The sequence below is a fragment of the Zea mays genome, chromosome 7, assembly GCF_902167145.1.
Source record: "Zea mays cultivar B73 chromosome 7, Zm-B73-REFERENCE-NAM-5.0, whole genome shotgun sequence".
Classification (NCBI taxonomy): Eukaryota; Viridiplantae; Streptophyta; class Magnoliopsida; order Poales; family Poaceae; genus Zea; species Zea mays.
Window position 1 is genome coordinate 156030676 of NC_050102.1, and position 20267 is coordinate 156050942.

Sequence of the window (20267 nt, forward strand, 5' to 3'; positions counted from 1 at the left end):
CGGTTCTTCATTAGAGCCTAACCGCTCGAAGTGATGTCGGGAGATCACACCAAGAGGGAGATGGAGACCGGCGACAAGCCCACTACGAGTCACGGGAGCACTTCATCGGAAGAGTCCCGCACCAAGAGGAAGGAGAAGAAGAAGAGCTCCTCCAACAAAGGGAAGGGGAAGGAGAAGAAATCCTCTTCCCACAAGTCGCATCGGAGAGGCGACAAGCACAAGAGGATGAGAAAAGTGGTCTACTACGAGACCGACTCTTCATCACCATCGACCTCCGACTCCGATGCGCCGTCTGTAACTTCTAAGCGCCAAGAGCGCAAGAAGTATAGTAAGATCCCCCTACGCTACCCCCACATTTGAAAGCATACTCCTTTACTCTCCGTTCCATTAGGCAAACCACCGGTTTTTGACGGTGAAGATTATAATATGTGGAGTGACAAAATGAGGCACCATCTAACCTCACTCCACACAAGCATATGGAATGTTGTTGAGTTTGGTGTACAGGTACCATCCGTAGGGGATGAAGACTACGACTCGGACGAGGTGGCCCAAATTCACCACTTTAACTCCCAAGCCACCACTATACTCCTCGCCTCTCTAAGTCGAGAGGAGTATAATAAGGTACAAGGGTTAAAAAGTGCGAAGGAAATTTGGGACGTACTCAAGACCGCGCACGAGGGAGACAAGGTGACAAAGATCACCAAGCGAGAGACGATCGAGGGGGAGCTCGGTCGCTTCATGCTTCACCAAGGGGAGGATCCACAAGCTATGTACAACCGCTTGAAGACCTTGGTGAACCAAGCGCGAAACCTCGGGAGCGAAAAATGGGATGACCATGAGATGGTCAAGGTTATTCTTAGATCCCTCGTATTTCTTAACCCTACACAAGTTCAATTAATTCGAGGTGATCCTAGATATAAGCTAATGTCTCCCGAGGAAGTGATAGGAAAATTTGTGAGCTTTGAGCTAATGATTAAAGGCTCAAAGAAAATCATCGAGCAAGGCACCTCCTCCACGCCCGAGGCACAACCGGTCGCTTTCAAGGCGACGGAAGAAAAGAAGGAGGAGGCTACTCCAAGTCGAACACCCATCGACGCCTCCAAGCTCGACAACGAGGAGATGGCGCTCATCATCAAGAGCTTCCGCCAAATCCTCAAGCAAAGGAGGGGGAAAGACTACAAACCCCGCTCCAAGAAAATATGCTACAAATGTGGTAAGCCCGGTCATTTTATTGATAAATGTCCATTATCTAGTGATAGTGATAGGGGCGACGACAAGAAGAGGAGAAGAAAGGAGAAGAAGAGACTTTACAAGAAGAAGGGCGGCGATGCCCACGTGTGCCGCGAGTGGGACTCCGACGAGAGCTCCACCGACTCCTCCTCCGACGAGGACGCTGCCAACATCGTCGTCACCAAGGGTCTTCTCTTCCCCAACGTCGGCCACAAGTGTCTCATGGCCAAGGACGGCAAAAGGAAGAAGGTTAAATCCAAAACCTCCACTAAATATGAGTCCTCTAGTGATGATAATGCTAGTGATGAGGAAGATAATTTGCGTACCCTTTTTGCCGACCTCAACATGCAACAAAAGGAAAAATTAAATGAATTGATTAGTGCTATTCATGAGAAGGATGATCTCTTGGACTCTCAAGAGGACTTCCTTATTAAGGAAAACAAAAAGCATGTTAAGGTCAAAAATGCTTATGCTCTACAAGTTGAAAAATGTGAAAAAAATGTCTAATGAGTTAAGCACTTGCCATGAGACTATTGACAACCTTAGAAATGAAAATGCTAGATTAATTGCTAAGGTTGATTCTCATGTTTGTGATGTTTCAATTCCCAATCTTAGAAATGATAATGATGATTTGCTTGCTAAGATTAAGGAATTGAATGATTCTCTTGCTAGCCTTAGAGATGAGAATGAGAAATTGTTTGCTAAGGCTAAAGATTTTGATGTTTGCAATGTTACAATTTCCGATCTTAGAGATAAAAATGATATATTACGTGCTAAGATTGTTGAACTTAATTCTTGCAAACCATCTACATCTACCATTGAGCATGTCACTATTTGTACTAGATGTAGAGATATTGATGTTGATGCTATTCATGATCACATGGCTTTAATTAAACAACAAAATGATCATATAGCATTATTAGATGCTAAAATTGTCGAGCATAACTTAGAAAATGAAAAATTTAAATTTGCTAGAAGTATGCTCTATAATGGGAGACGCCCTGGCATTAAGGATGGCATTGGCTTCCAAAGGGGAGACAATGTCAAACTTAATGCCCCTCCTAAAAATTTGTCTAACTTTGTTAAGGGCAAGGCTCCCATACCTCAAGATAACGAGGGTTACATTTTATACCCTGCCGGTTATCCCGAAAGCAAAATTAGGAGAATTCATTCTAGGAAGTCTCACTCTGGCCCTAACCATGCTTTTATGTATAAGGGTGAGACATCTAGCTCTAGGCAACCAACCCGTGCTAAGTTGCCTAGAAAGAAAACTCCTAGTGCATCAAATGATCATAGTATTTCATTTAAAACTTTTGATGCATCTTATGTTTTGACTAACAAATCCGGCAAGGTAGTTGCCAAGTTTGTTGAGGGCAAACACAAGGGCTCTAAAACTTGTGTTTGGGTACCCAAAGTTCTTGTGTCTAATGCCAAAGGACCCAAAACCGTTTGGGTACCTAAAGTCAAGAACTAAACTTGTTTTGTAGGTTTATGCATCCGGGGGCTCAAGTTGGATCATCGATAGCGGGTGCACAAACCACATGACGGGGGAGAAGAAGATGTTCTCCTCCTACGAGAAAAACCAAGATCCCCAACGAGCTATCACATTCGGGGATGGAAACCAAGGTTTGGTCAAAGGTTTGGGTAAAATTGCTATATCACCTGATCATTCCATTTCCAATGTTTTTCTTGTTGATTCATTAGATTACAATTTGCTTTCCGTTTCGCAATTATGTCAAATGGGCTACAACTATCTATTCACTGATGTAGGTGTCACTGTCTTTAGAAGAAGTGATGATTCAATAGCATTTAAGGGAGTGTTAGAGGGTCAGCTATACTTGGTAGATTTTGATAGAGCTGAACTCGACACTTGCTTAATTGCTAAGACTAACATGGGTTGGCTCTGGCACCGCCGACTAGCCCATGTTGGAATGAAGAATCTTCATAAGCTTCTAAAGGGAGAGCACATTTTAGGATTAACAAATGTACATTTTGAGAAAGACAGGATTTGTAGCGCATGCCAAGCCGGGAAGCAAGTTGGCACTCATCATCCACACAAGAACATCATAACAACTGACAGGCCACTGGAGCTCCTACACATGGATTTATTCGGCCCGATCACTTACATGAGCATCAGCGGGAGTAAGTACTGTCTAGTTATTGTGGATGATTATTCTCGCTTCACTTGGGTATTCTTTTTGCAGGAAAAATCCCATACCCAAGAGACCTTAAAGGGATTCTTGAGACGGGCTCAAAATGAGTTCGGCTTAAGGATCAAGAAAATTAGAAGCGACAACGGAACGGAGTTCAAGAATTCACAAATTGAAGACTTCCTTGAGGAGGAGGGCATCAAGCATGAGTTCTCTTCTCCCTACACCCCACAACAAAATGGTGTAGTGGAGAGGAAGAATCGAACTCTATTGGACATGGCAAGAACCATGCTTGATGAGTACAAGACGCCGGATCGGTTTTGGGCTGAGGCGGTTAACACCGCCTGCTACGCCATCAACCGGTTATATCTTCACCGAATCCTCAAGAAGACATCCTATGAACTCCTAACCGGTAAAAAGCCCAATATTTCATATTTTAGAGTTTTTGGTAGCAAATGCTTTATTCTTGTTAAAAAAGGAAGAAAATCTAAATTTGCTCCTAAAACTGTAGAAGGCTTTTTACTAGGATATGACTCAAACACAAGGGCATATAGAGTCTTTAACAAGTCCTCAGGACTTGTTGAAGTTTCTTGTGACGTTGTGTTTGATGAAACTAACGACTCTCAAGTAGAGCAAGTTGATCTTGATGAGATAGGTATTGAAGAGGCTCCGTGCATCACGCTAAGGAACATGTCCATTGGGGATGTATGTCCTAAGGAATCCGAAGAGCCTCCAAAAGCACAAGATCAACCATCCTCCTCCATGCAAGCATCCCCACCGACTCAAAATGAGGAGGAAGCTCAAGTTGATGAAGTAGAAGATCAAGCAAATGAGCCACCTCAAGATGACGGCAATGATCATAAGGGGGTAACCACTAGATCTCGGCGATATTCATAAGGGGGTAACCACTAGATCTCGAGTTGCACATTTTTGTGAGCATTACTCTTTTGTTTCCTCTATTGAACCACACAGGGTAGAGGAAGCACTACAAGATTCGGATTGGGTGGTGGCTATGCAAGAGGAGCTCAACAACTTCACTAGGAACGAGGTATGGCATTTAGTTCCACGTCCTAACCAAAATGTTGTAGGAACCAAGTGGGTCTTCCGCAATAAGCAAGACGAGCACGGTGTGGTGACAAGGAACAAAGCCCGACTTGTGGCCAAGGGATACTCCCAAGTCGAAGGTTTGGATTTCGGTGAAACCTATGCACCCGTAGCTAGGCTTGAGTCCATTCATATATTATTAGCCTATGCTACTTACCATGGCTTCAAGCTTTACCAAATGGACGTGAAGAGCGCCTTCCTCAATGGACCAATCAAGGAGGAGGTCTATGTTGAGCAACCTCCCGGCTTTGAAGACAGTGAGTACCCTAACCATGTTTATAGGCTCTCTAAGGCGCTTTATGGGCTCAAGCAAGCCCCAAGAGCATGGTATGAATGCCTAAGAGATTTCCTTATAGCTAATGGCTTCAAAGTCGGCAAGGCTGATCCTACTTTATTCACTAAAACTCTTGACAATGATTTGTTTGTATGCCAAATTTATGTTGATGATATTATATTTGGGTCTACTAACGAATCTACATGTGAAGAATTTAGTAGGATCATGACACAAAAATTCGAGATGTCTATGATGGGGGAGTTGAAGTATTTCTTAGGATTTCAAGTGAAGCAACTCCAAGAGGGCACCTTCATTAGCCAAACGAAGTATACTCAAGATATTCTAACCAAGTTTGGAATGAAGGATGCTAAGCCCATCAAGACACCCATGGGAACTAATGGGCATCTCGACCTCGACACGGGAGGTAAGTCCATGGATCAAAAGGTATACCGGTCGATGATTGGTTCATTACTCTATTTATGTGCATCACGACCGGACATTATTCTTTCCGTATGCATGTGTGCAAGATTCCAAGCCGACCCTAAGGAATCACACCTTACGGTCGTAAAACGAATCTTGAGATATTTGGCTTATACTCCTAAGTTTGGGCTTTGGTACCCTCGGGGATCCACATTTGATTTGATTGGTTATTCGGATGCCGATTGGGCGGGGTGTAAGATTAATAGAAAGAGCACATCGGGGACTTGCCAGTTCTTGGGAAGATCCTTGGTGTCTTGGGCTTCAAAGAAGCAAAATTCGGTCGCTCTTTCTACCGCCGAAGCCGAGTACATTGCAGCAGGCCATTGTTGCGCGCAATTGCTTTGGATGAGGCAAACCCTGCGGTACTATGTGTCGGGGACCATAATTAGGGGTACCCTCAAGGCGCCTAATTCTCAGCTGGTAACCCCCATCAGCATAAAGCTGCAAAGGCCTGATGGGCGCGATTAAGTCAGGGATCAGTCCACACGAGTGACTCGATCACGCTTCACCCGAGCCTAGCCTCGGCCAAAGGCAGCCGACCTCGAGAGACTTCCGTCTCGCCCGAGGCCCCCTTTTTATGGCGGACACATCGCCGGCTCGCCCAAGGCCTTGGCTTCGCTCAGAAGCAACCTTGACTAAATCACCACACCGACTGACCAAATTGCAGGGGCATTTAACGCAAAGGTGGCCTGACACCTCTATCCTGACACGCGCCCCCGGCAGAGCCGAGGTGACCGCCGTCACTCCACCGCTCCACTGGCCAGTCTGACAGAAGGACAGCGCCGCCTGCGCCACTCCGACTGCAGTGCCACTCGACAGAGTAAGTCTGACAGGCAGTCAGGCCTTGCCAAAGGCGCCACGGCGAACTCCGCTCCGCCCGACCCCAGGGCTCGGACTCGGGCTAAGACCCGGAAGACGGCGAACTCCGCTCCGCCCGACCTCAGGGCTCGGACTCGGGCTAAGACCCGGAAGACGGCGAACTCCGCTCCGCCCGACCCCAGGGCTCGGACTCGGGCTAAGACCCGGAAGACGGCGAACTCCGCTCCGCCCGACCCCAGGGCTCGGACTCGGGCTAAGACCCGGAAGACGGCGAACTCCGCTCCGCCCGACCCCAGGGCTCGGACTCGGGCTAAGACCCGGAAGACGACGAAACTCCGCCTCGCCCGACCCCAGGGCTCGGACTCCGCCCTGGCCTCGGCCGAACGACTTCCGCCTCGCCCGACCCCTTGGCTCGGGCTCGGCCACGGCAACAGAAGGCAGACTCAACCTCGGCTTCGGAGGAAACCCCACGTCGCCCTGCCTAGGGCACAGACCGCCACGTCAACGGGAGGCGCCATCATCATCCTACCCCGAATCGACTCGGGTCACGGAGAACAAGACCGGCGTCTCGTCCGGCCAGCTCCGCCAGAGAGGCAATGATGGCGCTCCACAAGCTCTATGACGACGGCGGCCCCCAGCTCTCTTACGGAAGCAGGACAACGTCAGCAGGGACTCGACCGCTCCAACAGTTGTCCCTCCATCAGGCTCCGCCGCACCTCCGACAGCCACGACATCACGCCAGCAGGGTGCCCAGATCTCTCCGGCTGCCACATTGGCATGTACCTAGGGCGCTAGCTCTCCCTCCGCTAGACACGTAGCACTCTGCTACATCCCCATTGTACACCTGGATCCTCTCCTTACGACTATAAAAGGAAGGACCAGGGCCTTCTCAGAGAAGGTCGGCCGCGCGGGACCGAGGACGGGACAGGCGCTCTCTTGGGGCCGCTCGCTTCCCTCACCCGCGTGGACGCTTGTAACCCCCCTACTGCAAGCGCACCTGACCTGGGCGCGGGACGAACACGAAGGCCGCGGGACTTCCACCTCTCTCACGCTCGGCTCCGGCCACCTCGCCTCTCCCCCCTTCGCGCTCGCCCACGCGCTCGACCCATCTGGGCTGGGGCACGCAGCACACTCACTCGTCGGCTTAGGGACCCCCCTGTCTCGAAACGCCGACAGTTGGCGCGCCAGGTAGGGGACTGCTGCGTGCTGACGAACAGCTCCCCGTCAAGCTCCAGATGGGCAGTCTCCAGCAACCTCTCCGGCCCGGGACGGTGCTTCGTTTCGGGACTCTCGAGTTCATGTCCTTCGACGGCAGCTACGACATGACACTTCTTCCACCGCCGCGCGACTACGACAACGGCGGCCGACAACCCGCCCGCCGGCGGCGGAATCGACGACGTCTTCCCCGCGTGATGGAAGAGCAATGTTCGGGCCCGCTCCGTTCTCTCCCCCGCCAACGGAGGAGGAGGCGGAGCCGTCAAGGCCAGACAGGAGGCCGCGCTTTGTCGGCCGTCGAGCGAATCGACGCCCCCGACGCCCCGACGGAAGGCACGCCGGACGTCGACCTCGCGTTCGAGACGGAGGCGAGCGCCGTCCCCCCGCGGCACGCTGACCTTGAGCAAGAAGACGACGCCGGCGCGCTCGCGGAAAGCCTGCAGGACGTCGCCCTCGAACCAGAGATGACGGCGCAACCAGTCCCCGATGTGACTACGTCGCTCCTCGTCGACCAAAAGGTAACGACTAACTCCCATCTTGCGTCATTTCGACTCGGCCTCAACCCGCCAAACGACCTCGTTTTGGCGGGCGCTCTCATTGAGGCGAGTGTAACCCCACTGAGGTTCTGTATGCGGTTGCCTTGGGACCGACTGACGGACGTCTCGACCTGCGGGCCCTCTGGGTCCGAGGAAGATGACGATCCCAGCATCGGTTGGGATTTCTCCAGACTTAGCAACCCCAGTGTCGTGCGGGACTTCATGACCGCATGTGACTACTGTCTATCCGACTGTTCCGATGGAAGCCGCAGCCTTGGCGACGAGAGCTGCGGCCCAAGCCGCGAATGTTTCCACATCGAGCTAGGGGATCCCACCGAAGGCAACCATCTTGGCATGCCGGAGGATGGTGACCTCCCCAGGCCGGTGCCTCGCGCCGACATCCCACGGGAGCTAGCTGTGGTCCCCGCTCCGGCGGGGGGTTACGACCCACAACTCGAGCAAGTCCGCGAGGCGCAGGCCAGGCTCAACGAGGGAACAGGAGCGCTTGAGCCGATCCGTCAGGACGTCGGACAGGCATGGGTGGGCCAACCCCTGGCCGGAGAAATACGTCATCTGCCCCAAGGTCTCCAGCACCGCGTCGCCAACGATGTCAGGATCAGGCCGCCGCCCGCATCCGACGGGGTCGGTCAGAACCTAGCAACCGCAGCGATGCTCATCCGCGCGATGCCGGAGCCGTCAACCACCGAGGGTCGGCGAATCCAGGGAGAACTCAAGAATCTCCTGGAAGGCGCTGCGGCCCGGCGGGCCGAGAGCACTGCATCCCGGAGGCAAGGATATCCCTCGGAACCTCATGCCGCGACTTCCCGATTCATGCGGGAAGCCTCGGTCTACACCGGGCGCACGCGCAACACCGCGCCTGCGGCCCCGGGCCACCTTGGCAACGAGCACCATCGACGCGACCGTCGGGCTCACCTCAACGAAAGGGTGCGCCGAGGCTACCACCCCAGGCGTGGGGGGCGCTACGACAGCGGGGAGGATCGGAGTCCCTCGCCCGAACCACCCGGCCCGCAGGCCTTCAGTCGGGCCATCCGACGGGCGCCATTCCCGACCCGGTTCCGACCCCCGACTACTATCACAAAGTACTCGGGGGAAACGAGACCGGAACTGTGGCTCGCGGACTACCGCCTTGCCTGCCAACTGGGTGGAACGGACGACGACAACCTCATCATCCACAACCTCCCCCTGTTCCTCTCCGACACTGCTCGCGCCTGGTTGGAGCACCTGCCTCCGGGGCAGATTTCCAACTGGGACGACTTGGTCCAAGCCTTCGCTGGCAATTTCCAGGGCACATACGTGCGCCCCGGGAATTCCTGGGACCTTCGAAGCTGCCGGCAACAGCCGGGGGAGTCGCTCCGGGACTACATCCGGCGATTCTCGAAGCAGCGCACCGAGCTGCCCAACATCACCGACTCGGATGTCATCGGCGCGTTCCTCGCCGGCACCACTTGCCGCGACCTGGTGAGCAAGCTGGGTCGCAAAACCCCCACCAGGGCGAGCGAGCTGATGGACATCGCCACCAAGTTCGCCTCCGGCCAGGAGGCGGTCGAGGCTATCTTCCGAAAGGACAAGCAGCCCCAGGGCCGCCCATCGGAAGAAGCTCCCGAGGCGTCTGCTCCGCGCGGCGCCAAGAAGAAAGGCAAGAAGAAGTCGCAATCGAAACGCGCCGCCGCCGACGCGGACCTTGTCGCCGCCGCCGAGTATAAGAACCCTCGGAAGCCCCCCGGAGGTGCGAACCTCTTCGACAAGATGCTCAAGGAGTCGTGCCCCTACCATCAGGGGCCCGTCAAGCACACCCTCGAGGAGTGTGTTATGCTTCGGCGTCACTTCCACAGGGTCGGGCCACCCGCCGAGGGTGGCAGGGCCCACGACGACGACAAGAACGAAGATCACCCAGCAGGGGGGTTCCCCGAGGTCCGCGACTGCTTCATGATCTATGGAGGGCATGCGGCGAATACCTCGGCTCGGCACCGCAAGCAAGAGCGCCGGGAGGTCTGCTCGGTGAAGGTGGCGGCGCCAGTCTACCTAGACTGGTCCGACAAGCCCATCACTTTCGACCGGGCCGACCACCCCGACCATGTGCCGAGCCCGGGGAAATACCCGCTCGTCGTCGACCCCGTTGTCGGCGATGTCAGGCTCACCAAGGTCCTGATGGACGGAGGCAGCTGCCTCAACATCATCTACGCCGAGACCCTCAAGCTTCTGCGCGTCGATCCGTCCTCCGTCCGAGCAGGCGCTGCGCCCTTCCACGGGATCATCCCTGGGAAGCGCGTCCAGCCCCTCGGGCGACTCGACCTCCCAGTCTGCTTCGGGACACCCTCCAACTTTCGAAGGGAGACCCTGACGTTCGAAGTGGTCGGGTTCCGAGGAACCTACCACGCCGTGCTAGGGAGGCCATGCTACGCGAAGTTCATGGCCGTCCCCAACTACACCTACCTGAAGCTCAAGATGCCGGGCCCCAACGGGGTCATCACCGTCGGCCCCACGTACAAACACGCGTTCGAATGCGACGTGGAGTGCGTGGAGTACGCCGAGGCCCTCGCCGAGTCCGAGGCCCTCATCGCCGACCTGGAGAACCTCTCCAAGGAGGTCCCAGACGTGAAGCGCCATGCCGGCAACTTCGAGCCAGCGGAGACGGTCAAGGCCGTCCCCCTCGACCCCAGTGGCGACACCACCAAGCAGATCCGGATCGGTTCCGGGCTCGACCCCAAATAGGAAGCAGTGCTCGTCGACTTTCTCCGCGCAAACGCCGACGTCTTTGCGTGGAGTCCCTCGGACATGCCCGGCATACTGAGGGATGTCGCCGAGCACTCGCTGGATATTCGGGCCGGAGCCCGACCCGTCAGGCAGCCTCTGCGCCGATTCGACGAGGAGAAGCGCAGAGCGATTGGCGAAGAGATCCACAAGCTAATGGCGGCAGGGTTCATCAAAGAGGTATTCCATCCCGAATGGCTTGCCAACCCTGTGCTTGTGAGGAAGAAAGGGGGGAAATGGCGGATGTGTGTAGACTACACTGGTCTCAACAAAGCATGTCCGAAGGTTCCCTACCCTCTGCCTCGCATCGACCAAATCGTGGATTCCACTGCTGGGTGCGAAACCCTGTCCTTCCTCGATGCCTACTCGGGGTATCACCAGATCCGGATGAAAGAGTCCGACCAGCTCGCGACTTCTTTCATCACGCCGTTCGGCATGTACTGCTATGTCACCATGCCGTTCGGCTTGAGGAATGCAGGCGCGACGTACCAGCGGTGCATGAACCATGTGTTCGGCGAACACATCGGTCGCACAGTCGAGGCCTACGTCGATGACATCGTAGTCAAGACACGGAAGGCTTCCGACCTCCTCTCCGACCTTGAAGTGACATTCCGGTGTCTCAAGGCGAAAGGAGTCAAGCTTAATCCTGAGAAGTGTGTCTTCGGGGTACCCCGAGGCATGCTCCTAGGGTTCATCGTCTCTGAGCGAGGCATCGAAGCCAACCCGGAGAAGATTGCGGCCATCACCAGCATGGGACCCATCAAGGACTTAAAAGGGGTACAGAGGGTCATGGGATGCCTCGCGGCCCTGAGCCGCTTCATCTCACGCCTCGGCGAAAGAGGTCTGCCTCTGTACCGCCTCTTAAGGAAGGCCGGATGTTTCGCTTGGACCCCTGAGGCCGAGGAAGCCCTCGGCAACCTGAAGGCGCTCCTTACAAAGGCGCCAGTCTTGGTGCCGCCGGCGGACGGAGAAACCCTCTTGGTCTACGTCGCCGCGACCACTCAGGTGGTTAGCGCCGCGATTGTGGTCGAAAGGCAGGAGGAAGGGCATACATTGCCCGTTCAGAGGCCGGTCTACTTCATCAGCGAAGTGCTGTCCGAGACTAAGATCCGCTACCCACAAGTTCAAAAGCTGCTGTATGCTGTGATCCTGACAAGGCGGAAGCTACGACACTACTTCGAGTCCCATCCGGTAACTGTGGTGTCATCCTTCCCCCTGGGGGAGATCATCCAGTGCCGAGAGGCCTCGGGCAGGATCGCAAAGTGGGTGGTGGAGATCATGGGCGAAACGGTCTCGTTCGCCCCTCGGAAGGCCATCAAGTCCCAAGTGTTGGCGGATTTCGTGGCCGAATGGGTCGACACCCAACTACCAACGACTCCGATCCAACCGGAGCTCTGGACCATGTTTTTCGACGGGTCGCTGATGAAGACGGGGGCCGGCGCGGGCCTGCTCTTCATCTCGCCCCTCGGAAAGCACTTGCGCTACGTGCTGCGCCTCCACTTCCCGGCGTCCAACAATGTGGCCGAGTACGAAGCTCTGGTCAACGGATTGCGGATCGCCATCGAGCTAGGGGTCAGACGCCTCGACGCCCGCGGTGATTCGCAGCTCGTCATCGACCAAGTCATGAAGAACTCCCACTGCCGCGACCCGAAGATGGAGGCCTACTGCGACGAGGTTCGGCGCCTGGAAGACAAGTTCTTCGGGCTCGAGCTCAACCACATCGCTCGGCGCTACAACGAAACCGCAGACGAGCTGGCTAAGATAGCCTCGGGGCGAACGACAGTCCCCCCGGACGTCTTCTCCCGGGATCTGCATCAACCCTCCGTTAAGCTCGACGACGCGCCCGAGCCCGAGGTACCCTCGGCTCAGCCCGAGGTACCCTCGGTTCAGCCCGAGGCACCCTCGGCCCAGCCCGAGGTACCCTCGGCCCCCGAGGGCGGGGCATTGAACGTCGAGGAAGGGCAGAGCGGGGCCACGCCAGACCAAGATTGGCAGGCCCCGTACCTGCAATATCTCCGTTGAGGAGAGCTACCCCTCGACCAAGTCGAGGCTCAGCGGGTAGCGCGACGCGCCAAGTCATTCGTCTTGCTGGGCGACGAAGAGGAGCTCTACCATCACAGCCCCTCGGGCATCCTCCAGCGATGCATCTCCATCGCCGAAGGTCGGGAACTGCTGCAAGAGGTACACTCGGGGGCTTGCGGCCACCACGCAGCACCCCGAGCCCTTGTTGGAAATGCTTTCCGGCAAGGCTTCTACTGGCCAACGGCGGTGGCTGACGCCACTAGAATTGTCCGCACCTGCGAAGGGTGCCAATTCTATGCGAAGCGGACACACCTGCCCGCTCAGGCTCTGCAGACAATACCCATCACCTGGCCCTTCGCTGTATGGGGTCTGGACCTCGTCGGTCCCTTGCAGAAGGCGCCCGGGGGCTACACGCACCTGCTGGTCGCCATCGACAAATTCTCCAAGTGGATCGAGGTCCGACCTCTGAACAGCATCAGGTCCGAGCAGGCGGTGGCATTCTTCACCAACATCATCCATCGCTTCGGGGTCCCGAACTCCATCATCACCGACAACGGCACCCAGTTCACCGGTAGAGCGTGCCAACGGCATGATTCTACAAGGGCTCAAGCCTCGGATCTACAACGACCTCAACAAGTTCGGCAGGCGATGGATGAAGGAACTCCCCTCGGTGGTCTGGAGCCTAAGGACGACGCCGAGTCGTGCCACGGGCTTCACGCCGTTTTTCCTGGTCTACGGGGCTGAAGCTATCTTGCCCACTGACCTGGAATACGGCTCCCCGAGGGCGAGGGCCTACACCGAACAAAGCAACCAAGCCAGCCGAGAGGAATCGCTGGACCAGCTGGAGGAAGCTCGGGACAGGGCCTTGCTACACTCGGCGCGGTACCAACAGTCCCTGCGATGCTACCACGCCCGAGGGGTCCGGTCCCGAGAACTCCAGGTGGGCGACCTGGTGCTTCGGCTGCGACAAGACGCCCGAGGGAGGCACAAGCTCACGCCCCCCTGGGAAGGGCCATTCGTCATCACCAAAGTTCTGAAGCCCGGAACATACAAGCTGGCCAGCAATCAAGGCGAGATCTACGGCAACGCTTGGAACATCAAACAGCTACGTCGCTTCTACCCTTAAGATGTTTTCAAGTTGTTCATATACCTCGTACCTACGCAAAGTTTAGTTGTCAAGGAAGGGTCGGCCTAGCCTCGGCAAAGCCCGACCCTCCCTCGGGGGCTAAAAGGGGGGAGACCCCCTCTGCGTCGAATTTTTCCTCGAAAAAGGATCTCTTTTTAGCAGGATCTCTTTCGTGCTTCTTGACTACTTCGGAAAGCGGATCCTGGAAACGACGAGGTACACGTAAGCAGCCAAGGCTGACCGAGCCGAGGGACTCCTACGCCTCCGGGATACGGATACCTCACTCGTCCCTTTCTGCGATAAGTAACTTGCGCTCGGGTAAAGCGACTCCGTGGACCGAACGAGTCATCACGTTCGGAAGCTCTCCTGCCGAAGCAGTCCTTCAAGCTTTCTCGACTAAGTCGGGGACAGGGCCTCATGGACGGGTGAAAGTACGCGTAAGCGGCACGGCCGACCGAGCCGAGGGATTCCCACGCCTCTGGGATACGGATACCTCACTCGTCCCTTCCGCGAAAAGCAACTCTCGCTCACACAAACATCCCTGTTACCGACAGAGTCCAGATGCTTGAAACAGGAGGAAAAAAGACGCAGCTTCGCAAGCGCGGCGAGGGCGTTTTCTTCTGGCCTCGGCGGCCGTAGAAAGCACACGCTACAAGATGATCTGATCCTGCAGGCTCGGGTCTTCACGCCGAAGGGAGCCGTAGCACCCTCGGCATCGACGACGTCTTCAGCAAAGCCCGACCCAGCCTCGGGCGGCGCCGCGGTCCAGGGGCTCCTCCGGGAATCCGGCCCGAGCAGGCGGCTCAACCGGTTACCCCTGGGGCCTCGGTCAACCGGCTTCCAAGGGCGCCAGCCCGATCCGAGGCCTCGACTGACCGACTTTGGCGTCGGCTCCGCTGACGGACAACACGGCTAGGCTCCGGCCAACCAGGTTCCCCATTCTCGAGCCAACTCCGCCTCTGTTCATACTGATATCGCTACCCCCGGCCTCGATCCACCGAAGGGCGGCCGAGGGGTCTCTTCAACTAAGCTAGAGGAGCCTCACATAACAAGGCCGAACGGGCCGAGGGATTCCTACGCCTCCGGGATACGGATACCTCACCCGTCACCTTGACACGGGGCAACTCATGCTTGGTAAAGCGGTTCAGATAATCAAACAGGCGAGACTTAGTGCTCGAAAATGAGGAAAAAACACGGCTCCGTGCCAAAATTACATACACGTTCAGGCCTCGACAGCCACAATGAACGAACTCACTGGCATTCGAAGTGCCATTACAAACGGAACTCCGGTTCCCCCTCCGCAGGTACGAACAACCCCACTCCGAGGGGGAAGGCCTGCGGAGCGACGGAAGGCCGACGAACGGCGCACCGTCACCTGCTCCAGCAGTGGCGACGACGGCGACTTCTGCTCCGGGGGGCCGAACAGCGGCAACGCTGACCTCAGGGTGGATGCCGCTGCCAGGAGGCCCCCGCCCATGCCAAAACTCGTGAAGCAAGGACGGGCAGAAGGCCGTAGAAGTTGGAGGTCAGCCCGTGGCCGGTCCCGGCCGCCGCGCCGGCGGAAGAACCTCTTCCGGCTGCCGTGGCAGACGCCGACGCCGCAAGTGGCCCCGAAGCCACTCGCGGCTGAAGACCAGGCACGCTGCAGCTGCCGGACGCCACGGGCAATGCCCGCTTCTCCCCCCATCACTGAGTGAAGGAGCGGGCCACCGCCCACGCAGGGGCCGACCCCAACTCGGCACTCTCCCCTCCCCAGCCTTGGTGATGAAAATCCTTGAGGCTGAGGAAGGGGCAGAGGCCGCAGCCCGGCTCGCTTTCCCCCACCATCAAGCTGGAGGTCGCCATCTCGGGTGACCGCCGGTGGCGGGGTGTGGCCAGGCTGCGTGATGAAAATCCTTGAAGCCGAACGATGGCTGAGAGGTGCCAACTCCCATGGAGTTGCGTTCCTCCAACGAGGAGGCGGAAAGGCGGCGGATACCCCCCATCCGGGGGCTTGGAAGACGGGAAGACCCGACGCTTAAGGGAGGAAGAAGACATGGTTGCCTTACGAAAGGAGCCCCCCTCCTTTTAAAGGCAACTCCCCCTACGTGCGCCCCCAGGCGCCACGGGCCGAGTCTTCTCCAACACGCTCCAAGGCCCTCCCCTGCGACTCGGGGGCTGGGTCCCGCATGTCATGCAAGCCGGCTCAGGGCAGAAGAAGCTAAACCGCCGCGCATGGTGCGCACGACCGTCCAGCGGTTACAGGCGACCCCCCATTTTCGCCCAGACCAACGGGCAGAAGGAGCGGGCAGCCATGCAGGCGGCATGCAACCGCGCCAGATGGACGCGCTTCTCCGACTTCTGACACGCCAGCTTGGAACCCAGGCCCACGCGTCGAGCAATCGGCGCGCCAGTTGCTGCATGCAAGCAACCGCACCGCCACTTGTGCCACCATCGCGCCTCTTCGGTTGCGAAGCCTATGCCACGACTCGAGGCGACCCAACAGCGCCAGACTGGCGCGTCGGTCAAAGCGACCGAAAGTGGGCCGGCAGTAATAGCGGTGGCAGGCGGGCGGGCGCAGCGGTCACGTCGTCAGCCAGGCTCACATCCCATCCTGAGACAGCAAGAGAGCCTCCTCTCACGGCGTGAAGACGGTGCACCCGTGACCCGTTCCTCGAACGGGTCGCACGCGCGCAACGGCCGCCCCGCCAACCACTCGCCCCGTCGCATTAACTCCGCGGCGGGACACGCGGCGCCTCTGGTAGGAGGAGCGCGCGACGCTTCACCTTCGCCGTAATAACCGCGTCAGAAAAGGTACGCCACGTCGTCCGATTTCGTATCCTTTTCCGTTTTCCTCTTTCTCTATCTCTTGCAACAGGGACCGGGAAAGGGGGATACCCCGAAAGGGATCCTTCTCCGCGAAGGAACCGGGCTCCGAGCCCCCCATTACTGATCAGGGGTTCGAAGGCTGGCCCCCCGAGGGTTCAACAGTCGCCTCAGATCGCGTGGGCCCGACACCCACTACTGGTCAGGGGTTCGAAGGCCAGCCCCCTGAAGGGCTCCATGGCCGCCTCAGGCTACTCGGGCTCCGCGCCCATTACTGATCAGGGGTTCGAAGGCTGGCCCCCGAAGGGTTCACAGTCGCCTCAGACACCGAGCGAGGGATGACCAGGGGTACGTTCGATACATAACCGAGGCTCGGGCTGCGCTCCCGAGGTACCCTAGGACATTTCCGAGACCAGCGGGAACGATCTTGTAACGGAATCCCATCGGAGGGAGGCATCGAGCCCTCGGACCCCGTCGCCAGGGGACCGGGTCCGGCAAATCACCCGCAGGTACTTTTGGGCGTGCCTCTGGGCCCCTAGCCGACCCCCAACGAACGGGGCACGGACGTCCACTCGGATTACCCGCCTGCAGCTCACCGGAGACACCATGTTCGGTGCCCATCGAGGGTAACATGGCGCGCTCCCCCCCTCCTCCTTGCGGAAAGGCGACGTAGGGGCGTATGTAAAAAGCCGAGTCTGTCCCTGATTGTCCTCTCGCCCTGTGCAGAGGCTCGGGGGCTGCTCTCGCAAAAACCGGCTCCGGCCAAATCGTTGACAGCGTCAACATACCAGCCCGAGAGCTTGGGCCCCGACCGTGCACCCGGGCTACGGCCAGTTCGCATCAGGGAACGACCAGACCAGCCGAAGCGTTAAGCGAAGTATTAAGACCTCGAAGGAGTGTAACCACTCCTCCGAGGCCTCGGGGGCTACACCCGGCAGGTGCGCTCGCGCGCACCCACCGGAACGAAATGCAACCGAGAAAGGCTGGTCCCCTTGCAAAAAAGTGCGACAAAAGCCTCCAAGCGAGTGCTAACACTCCCTTCGAGGCTCGGGGGCTACTGTCGGGGACCATAATTAGGGGTACCCTCAAGGCGCCTAATTCTCAGCTGGTAACCCCCATCAGCATAAAGCTGCAAAGGCCTGATGGGCGCGATTAAGTCAGGGATCAGTCCACACGAGTGACTCGATCACGCTTCACCCGAGCCTAGCCTCGGCCAAAGGCAGCCGACCTCGAGAGACTTCCGTCTCGCCCGAGGCCCCCTTTTTATGGCGGACACATCGCCGGCTCGCCCAAGGCCTTGGCTTCGCTCAGAAGCAACCTTGACTAAATCACCACACCGACTGACCAAATTGCAGGGGCATTTAACGCAAAGGTGGCCTGACACCTCTATCCTGACACGCGCCCCCGGCAGAGCCGAGGTGACCGCCGTCACTCCACCGCTCCACTGGCCAGTCTGACAGAAGGACAGCGTCGCCTGCGCCACTCCGACTGCAGTGCCACTCGACAGAGTAAGTCTGACAGGCAGTCAGGCCTTGCCAAAGGCGCCACGGCGAACTCCGCTCCGCCCGACCCCAGGGCTCGGACTCGGGCTAAGACCCGGAAGACGGCGAACTCCGCTCCGCCCGACCCCAGGGCTCGGACTCGGGCTAAGACCCGGAAGACGGCGAACTCCGCTCCGCCAGACCCCAGGGCTCGGACTCGGGCTAAGACCCGGAAGACGGCGAACTCCGCTCCGCCCGACCCCAGGGCTCGGACTCGGGCTAAGACCCGGAAGACGGCGAACTCCGCTCCGCCCGACCCCAGGGCTCGGACTCGGGCTAAGACCCGGAAGACGACGAAACTCCGCCTCGCCCGACCCCAGGGCTCGGACTCCGCCCTGGCCTCGGCCGAACGACTTCCGCCTCGCCCGACCCCTTGGCTCGGGCTCGGCCACGGCAACAGAAGGCAGACTCAACCTCGGCTTCGGAGGAAACCCCACGTCGCCCTGCCTAGGGCACAGACCGCCACGTCAACGGGAGGCGCCATCATCATCCTACCCCGAATCGACTCGGGTCACGGAGAACAAGACCGGCGTCTCGTCCGGCCAGCTCCGCCAGAGAGGCAATGATGGCGCTCCACAAGCTCTATGACGACGGCGGCCCCCAGCTCTCTTACGGAAGCAGGACAACGTCAGCAGGGACTCGACCGCTCCAACAGCTGTCCCTCCATCAGGCTCCGCCGCACCTCCGACAGCCACAACATCACGCCAGCAGGGTGCCCAGATCTCTCCGGCTGCCACATTGGCATGTACCTAGGGCGCTAGCTCTCCCTCCGCTAGACACGTAGCACTCTGCTACATCCCCATTGTACACCTGGATCCTCTCCTTACGACTATAAAAGGAAGGACCAGGGCCTTCTCAGAGAAGGTCGGCCGCGCGGGACCGAGGACGGGACAGGCGCTCTCTTGGGGCCGCTCGCTTCCCTCACCCGCGTGGACGCTTGTAACCCCCCTACTGCAAGCGCACCTGACCTGGGCGCGGGACGAACACGAAGGCCGCGGGACTTCCACCTCTCTCACGCTCGGCTCCGGCCACCTCGCCTCTCCCCCCTTCGCGCTCGCCCACGCGCTCGACCCATCTGGGCTGGGGCACGCAGCACACTCACTCGTCGGCTTAGGGACCCCCCTGTCTCGAAACGCCGACACTATGGTTACAAATTAACCAAAGTTCCTCTTCTATGTGATAATGAGAGTGCAATCCGCATGGCGGATAATCCTGTTGAGCATAGCCGCACTAAACACATAGCCATTCGGTATCATTTTCTTAGGGATCACCAACAAAAGGGGGATATCGGGATTGCATACATTAATACTAAAGATCAATTAGCCGATATCTTTACCAAGCCACTAGATGAACAAACTTTTACCAAACTTAGGCATGAGCTCAATATTCTTGATTCTAGGAATTTCTTTTGCTAATTTGCACACATAGCTCATAAGTATACCTTTGATCATGTCTCTTTTATATATGCTATGACTAATGGGTTTTCAAGTGTATTTCAAACCAAGTCATAGGTATATTGAAAGGGAATTGGAGTCTTCGGCGAAGACAAAGGCTTCCACTCCACTCTACTGCTCATCCTTCGCCGTCGCTCCGCATCACTCTCCGTCTTTGGTATAATCTTCACTCATATGTTTTATTTGCCAAAGGGGAGATAGAAGTTAGACAAGGGCCTATATTTCATTCCAAGTATCCGTTTTTGGCGATTCATGCCAAAGGGGGAGAAAGTATGGCCCAAAGCAAAAGGACCGCATCACCACCCTAATTTTAAAATTAATTTCAAATTGGTATCTCTTTGTGTTCTAAAGGGGGAGAAATTAGTATTTTCAAAATTGATATCTTAAAACCCTCTTGAACACTAAGAGGAGAATTTATTGAGGGGGAGTTTTTGTTTTAGTCAAGGAAAAGCATTTTAAGACAAAGGGAGAAAATTTCAAATCTTGAAAATGCTTCTCAAAATCTTATTCATTTACCTTTGACTATTTTGCAAAAGGACTTTGAAAAATTTACAAAAGAATTTGCAAAAACAAAACTTGTGGTGCAAGCGTGGTCCAAAATGTTAAAAATAAAGAAACAATCCATGCATATCTAGTAAGCAATATTTATTGGCTCAATTCTAAGTAACCTTTGTACTTGCATATGCAAACTAGTTCAAATTCTGCACTTTTATTTGCTTTGGTTTGTGTTGGCATCAAT